The 7139-nt window shown below is 47.7% G+C and overlaps 1 pseudogene; it reads left to right on the top strand.

Annotated features, from left to right (window-relative positions):
• Window positions 1–459: 459 nt before the first annotated feature.
• Window positions 460–857, top strand: LOC127684121 (60S ribosomal protein L27-like; annotated as a pseudogene).
• Window positions 858–7139: the final 6282 nt, after the last annotated feature.

Genomic DNA, 7139 nt, shown 5'->3' on the forward strand with positions numbered 1-7139 from the left:
CCTCCCACTTATTCAGGCACCTAACCTTTCTGAACCAACTTTCTGTAAGATAGTATGGCTCCAGGGGCCTCAGCATGCCCGGAGTCTGGGGCGGGGCATGGATGAACTAAGCTCCAGGGCACAAGGAAATCATTGATCACACCTCTTGGAAGTTGGTCCTTTTGTTGTTGCCAGGTCCGTCGGCTTTACTAATTTTTCTCCCCCTGGATGGAAGCTTTCTAGGGGCAGAGATAAGGCTGTATTTCTCTCTGTGGTTCTGCAAGTACTTATCACAATGCCTTGTACAAGGCTGGGCCTGAAGAAGCCATTGGCTGGATAGGTGGATCAATGTATGTATGTATGTATGTATGTATGTATGTATGTAAGTATGTATGTATGTGAAAGATAATAGAAGGGTGATGGGAAGTGTCCTTCTTTCCTTTCTGCTGGTTACCCACTCCTTGCTGTCAAAATGGCAAGTTCATGAAACCCAGGAAAGTGGCACTGGTCCTGGCTGGACACTACTCTGGACACAAAGCCGTCATTGTGAAGAACATTGACGATGACACCTCGGACCACCCTTACAGCCATGCCCTGGTGGCTGGAATTGACCGCTATTCCCAAAAAGTGACAACTGCCATGAGCAAGAAGAAAATCACCAAGCGATCCAAGATCAAGTCCTTCGTGAAAGTTTACAACTACAACCACCTCATGCCCACAAGGCACTCTGTGGATATACCCTAGAACAAGATTGTTGTCAACAAGGATGTGTTCAGGGATCCAGCTTTGAAACACAAGGTGGAAGGTCAGGGTCAAGTTTAGAGGAGCAATCCAATACAGGGTAGAACAAATGGTTTTTCCAGAAGCTTTGCTTTTAGGCACATTTTTGTTTTCATCATTAAAAATTAAAAAAAAATAGGATGATGGTAGATGTATGTATGTAGGTGGCTGGATAGGTGTATGTATGCATGTATGGATAGACAGACAGATGTATGGGTGAATAGGTGGATGGATACATATGAAGGTAAGTGGATGGAGGAATGAGTAGATAAATGGGTACATAGGTGGTTAAATGAGTGGGTGGATGAATGAATGGGTGACTGAGAAAGTGGATGGTCAGATATGAATGTAGGTGGGCAAACAAATGAGTGAATGAATGAGTACATAGATGGTTAGATTAATGGATGGGTGAGTGGGTGAATGGGTGGATGGATGGATGAGTGGGTAGGTGGATAGATAAAAGGTAGATAATAGATGGATAGATAAGTAACTGGATAGATTGGAGGATGGATGGGTAAGTTAATGGTTAAATGAGTGGATGGGTAGATAGGTGGGTATGTGGATGGATTGATGTATGTGTGCATGGATGCATGGCTGGGTAGGTAAGTGGATGGATAAGTGGGAAGATAGATGATAGGTAGGTATATAGACAGATGGATTAGTGTGTAGACAGAAGGCAGATGAAGGATAATAGATGAAAGCTTGAGTGGATAGATAGATGGGCAGATAGGCAGATGGATGGATGATGGATAGATGAATAGATGGATTGGTGTTGTGGGCAAATAGACCAATGCTGGATAGATGGATGAGTCAATAAATGGACAGATGAATGAGTGGGTACATAAATGGATGAATGACTGGATGGACTGATGGATAGGTGGATGGATGGATGAATGGATGGGTAGGTGGATGGATGGATGGATGGATGATGGATGGATGGGTGGGTGGATGGATAGATGGATGGGTGGGTGGGTGAATGGATGAATGGATGGATGGGTGTGTGAATGGATAGATGGATGGATAGATGGATGGATGGGTAGGTGGATGGATAGATGGATGGGTAGGTGGGTGGACTTATGGGTGGATAGGATGGTAGATAGCTAGCTGACTATTACATGACTATTAAGTATTCCTCCTAAATGCTCATGTATTGGGACTTTGAGATGTGACCAGATCCTCGGGACTCTGATAGATTGATTTCTTGCTACATTGATAAGGTGATGGTATCATGAGGATGTGGCAAAAAGTAAGAAGTGGAACCTAGCTGGAGGGGAAGGAAGTCACTGAGGGTATCCTAAGGAGTACATCTTGCCCTGGCCTTGTCATATATTTCCTTCTTTCTTCCTGTCTGTCTTGACAAAGCTTCTCCCTTGCTATGATGTTTTACTCCATAGTGAACCCAGAAACACAGCCAGGGAACCACGGACTAAGCCCTCCAGAATCCTTGGCTTCAATTGTTCCTCTCAGACCTCTGGTCACATCTGAGAGTGCATGCCTCCCCTCTGGATCCTGTTTCTTTCCTCACCTCGGATGAGGGAAGCTCTCTGTGGAGCAGTAGTCCCCTTAAGCAAGCAGATAGCTCATTGGGGATCTCAGCCAATTCAGGCCTGGGGAATTGCCTTCTTCAATTCATTTACTTCACCCCTTCATGGAGTGGTTAAAACATGCCATTGAAGAACGAATCTTCTCAGCTCTGTGCAAAGTCCCCACAGGCTTTGTCTGTCCTTATTACCTCTGCATGTGGTGGCTGGGAGCTCACTCAGAATTGTCAAGATAGCTCATAAAGTGAGGCTCCCCTAGGAGAGAGCATGCTGGGTAAATTCCCACTAGTCAAAAATTGTCAGAACCATCGCCTTCTTTATCCTAGACTCCGTATCTATTAAGATAAGGTCAAATGATTCAACATATGAATAAGAGCTTATCTATTCAGACCAGACAAGACACAAATCAAAACTGGCATGGGGCTATTCATGCCTCAGAAATGGCTCTTTATGTGACAAAAAGGTCCAGGACAAGAGGAGACCCAGTGGAAGGTGATATGTGGGGACATGGCTGAATTAGAGTGTGAAGCAGCCATCTTCTCAGGATATGTCACACAGTAGGTCTATACTGGCCCTGGTTCCACCTAGACACCCAGATCTTTGTCTCTTGCGTCAGCTTCACAGACTAACTCCAGTGCCACCTCAGGGTGGTCATCAGAAGGTATCAGATCCTCACCTTGTGGCATCTACTGCATGTTCACAGCCCAGTGCTGCACCGCCGTCACCTCCCACTCACTTTCACCTGGGCCATCGGGAGGAGCATTTACTGAAGCGACCACTTTAAGCTATACTTGATGCTAAGGACTGAGTGAACAGCCATAGCTCTTGCATCTCAGAGACCTCACTTGGTTCAAAGCCCAACTCATCAGCAATGGGGAGGTGTTGGATGGACAACATTCCTCTCCCAGGAGATAGGAAGGGCCTCTCAATGGGATGGCGCCTGGGCTAGGTAGAGTCCAGCCAAGCGCCTGATTTAGAAAGTTGCTAATGTTGGGGGGTGGGGTTATACCTTGGGCACCTCACATCCTTCCCCTATCTCTGCTCCCTTAACTGCACTGGGAAAGTCACTGTAGAGGGAGGAAGTGGTTTCCCTGGGGACAGCTCTGGGAGGGGTTTTCTGGCTGCAGGGGAGCAGAGATGAGCTGATCAGGATGGACTAGCATTGGGGTCGGAGGTGGGTCCGATCCTTTATCTATAAAACAAACACAAGATGTTCAGTTGCTCAGCAGTGACAAACATTTTAGTACCAACCAGGCTTTTACTGGGAGCAAGGGACATTTCCCATTGGTCTTGGCTCTGGAGATCTGAGTTCCTGTTCACCTTCCTAGCCCACTACAGACAATTGGCTGGGCACCAACATTCTCTGCAGAGAGAGGGCCAAGTCTATAAAGGTTGCATTGAGAAGGTGAAGATCTAGTGGCCTCCCCAGGTGCAGAGGGCACACCCCCGCAGGTCCTGGGGCTGAAAGGGGACTCCCAATTACAGCCTCCATCAGGCCCTGGAAGGTTTCTCTGTGAAATGAGAGCCGGGGCAGGCGATTGCCGCTGGCACCGGGGAAACTCCAGATCTATAACTTCCTGGAACATAATTAGCTGCTCACTTCAAAGATGCATTGGGGTTTGTGTAATAGGCACCGGGCAGCTCACAGACGGTGGAAAGCCGGAGAAAAATGGGGCCGTCTGGCTTGGAAATGGAAGGAGACAAAATGCTTTCAGTGAGGGGCTTCCTGCAGTGGAGACACCAGGACCTAAGAAAAGCAATAATGGTCGCAATGACTCCTTTTTACAGATGCTCCTGCTGCAGAGGCCTGACCCAGTGCTGGCAGTCCAGAGTTCTGAGGGCAGCATATCTCCGTGAGGCTGGAATCAGTATCAGAACGCAGAGTCACAGACAAGGCAGGATTGGAACACACACTGAGTCCAAATTCCTCCAGGCTGTCTGACTCTTCTGCCCCAGAGTCTCCCAGCCGGCACAGCCTGCTTGCTCCTTCAGGAGAGGAGCTTGAATGTGGCTTCCTCCCATTCTGAACAAGCTAGGAGGAACACTGAAAGCAAATAACTAGATCTTCTTTCTGTGGCACCTGTCACAGGCATGTGCCAGCTGGGCTCCATTATTCCTGATAACCAAGTCTCTGTAAATTCATTCAATAGAAGGGATTTCTCACTGCAGTAAAGAGATTGAGCCCAGTGGAGTGGAGGGAACTGGATTCTGTCCACACAGACTTCATTCAGTAAACCAAGCACCTTCTGACTATAGTTTTTTGTTCCCTAGGACTCAGTGTATTCTCTTTAGAACCACATGGATCAAAGCTGGAAGTCTGGCACTCTCAAATACATTCAACCAGCAAGACTCTATCACATGGTCCCCTTGCAAGGGAAGCTGTGAAGGTAGGAAAGATGCATCCATCCACCCACCCATCTACCCATCCACCCACCCATCTACCCATCCACCCACCCATCCATCCATCCATTCACCCACCCACCCACCTACCCATCCATCCATGCATGCATCCATCCACTCTTCCACTCATATACCATCCATACATTCACCCATCTTATCTATCCACTCATCATTCCATATAGGTATTCATTCATCCTATATACCCAACCTAACCATCAGTCCATCTGTTTATGCATCATGAATGCATCCATCCTTCCATCCATCTATACCATTCATTTATCCACACATATATCCATTCATGAATGTATATATCCCATCCATCCACCCATCCATCCAACTACTCATCCATTCATCCATCCATCCACCCACCCACACATCCATCCTTCCATCCATCCAACTATTCATTCATCCATCCATCCATCCACCCACACATCCTTCCATCCATCCATTCATCCATCCATCCATCCATCCATCCATCATATCTATGCATCCATCCAATCCATCTACTCCTGCATCCATTCCATTCATTCATGCATCCCATCCATTCTTGCGTGCATCCATCCTGACATCTATGTATTCCATTCATTCATTAATTCATTCATTCAGTCACTCACACATTCATCCATTCATGTATATATCCATTTCATCCATCCCATTTATCACATCTATCCCATTTATCACATCCATCCCATTTATCCTATCCATCCACTTATCCATCCATCTATGCATCTATCCATTCCACCCATTCAGCACATACACCCTATCCATCAATCCAAATTTCAATGAGATTTACTATCTGTTAGGCACCATGCTATCTTTTGGATAAAGCAGTAACCAAAACAGGCCATAGCCTTGACCCCAGGACTCAGAGTAAGCAGACACGGACATCTGACTGAGTGCACCCAGTTGAATGTATCTGGAAGCAGCAAACATCCAGAGATAATCTGTGTGACCAGAGTCTGTTTTGAATATTGCTTTGAGCCTGAGATCTAAAGAGGAGAAAAAGAGGAAAAAATAAGTATTAAAAATCAGCAGAAGTCACAATTATTTTTACTAAAATTGTAGTGAATGGTCGGTCCTTCTAGGCAAAGGACTATCAAGCAGTATGTGCCCTGCGCCAGGCAGAAGAAGCCACGAGGACTCTGAGAAAGAGCCTATGATCCCATCCCTGAAGGATGGGGAAGTTAACTCAGTCTGTCTGGAAGAGGCTATGGCCCTGCCTGTTGTAGTCAACAGCCTCTTCAGACCTGCTCAGACAGGACTCTATGAGAATCTTCTCCCAAGCCCTCAGAGTGCGCATGCATCTTACACCCCAAACACCGTGCGATGCATCGCTTCACATTAACAAGGCCCAACTCCTAAGAGACCATACCAAGAAGAAGCACCTTGGAATGCCCTTTAGAGGGGTGGTGGCTTCCTACACAGCCTAGTTTTGTTTCTGAAGACGCTATCTCTACCAAACAAGGCTTCCTTAGCAACCTGGGGGGACTGCGGGGTTGGAGACAGACGTAGGGAAGAGCAGAGTTGCTTGTTAGCCCAGCAGACTGAGGCTGGGGGCTATTTACTGAGGAAGAATAACCACAGGTCATTTGCCCAGCAGAGAAGTGACCAGTGAGGGCCTTTGGTGGGTTTCAGAGCAAGTGGTGTGGTAGCTGCCACCACAGTCTGCAGTTCCTCAGCAGTGAACACCAATGTTTGGGGACCTTGTGAGATGCTGGACTCTAGTCAGGCTGCAGGGGTACAAGCATAACACAGCATCAGCTCTGGGGAATGAAGGCACGGCCAGGGCCGGCACCTGCCTGGCATTCTCCTCTCAGTAGGGCGCCTGGCAGGCTCTGGGCTTCCCGAGGGGCAGGCTGTCCTTTGCTGGCAAGTGAGCTTCTCAAGAGTGAGGCTGTCGTTTCAGAGACTACTCACTGCTGACTGCACCTACAACCCTCAGGCCACACCTAGGCAACCAGAGGTCAGCTATGTCCCTCCTCTAAAAGCAAACTAGAATGGCGACCAGCCAGGCTGGTGTGAGTGTCCCAAGCCATCCGAGCCTTCCATGGGGGTACATGGCGGGAGGAGGGTGTGCTCTGCAAACATTCGAAGTCAGAGGCATACTGTGCTCCAGTGACCCACCACAATCCTCTATTGGCACATCACCTCTCCAGGTTCCCCGGCTCCCATCACAACCCCACTGGTGTTTCCCTGGCCACTCCTTCCCACTTCCTGAGCCTCTAATTACAGGGGACCGGAAGGCAGGTGAACTGCCTCTGTGGACCTCTGATTGGTTGATCCATAACCAATGGTATCCACAAATGACTGATACCTACTCTTTATACCCTGCAGATGATCAAGATGCCTCAAAGACTGTAAAAGTATGCATTTGCTCGTTGGCTTTCCTTCCTTCTCTCTCCTGGACTCAGATCTTTGGATCTGAGCTTCCGGCCTAGG

The sequence above is a fragment of the Apodemus sylvaticus genome, chromosome 5 (assembly GCF_947179515.1).
Source record: "Apodemus sylvaticus chromosome 5, mApoSyl1.1, whole genome shotgun sequence".
In the NCBI taxonomy this organism is placed as follows: Eukaryota; Metazoa; Chordata; class Mammalia; order Rodentia; family Muridae; genus Apodemus; species Apodemus sylvaticus.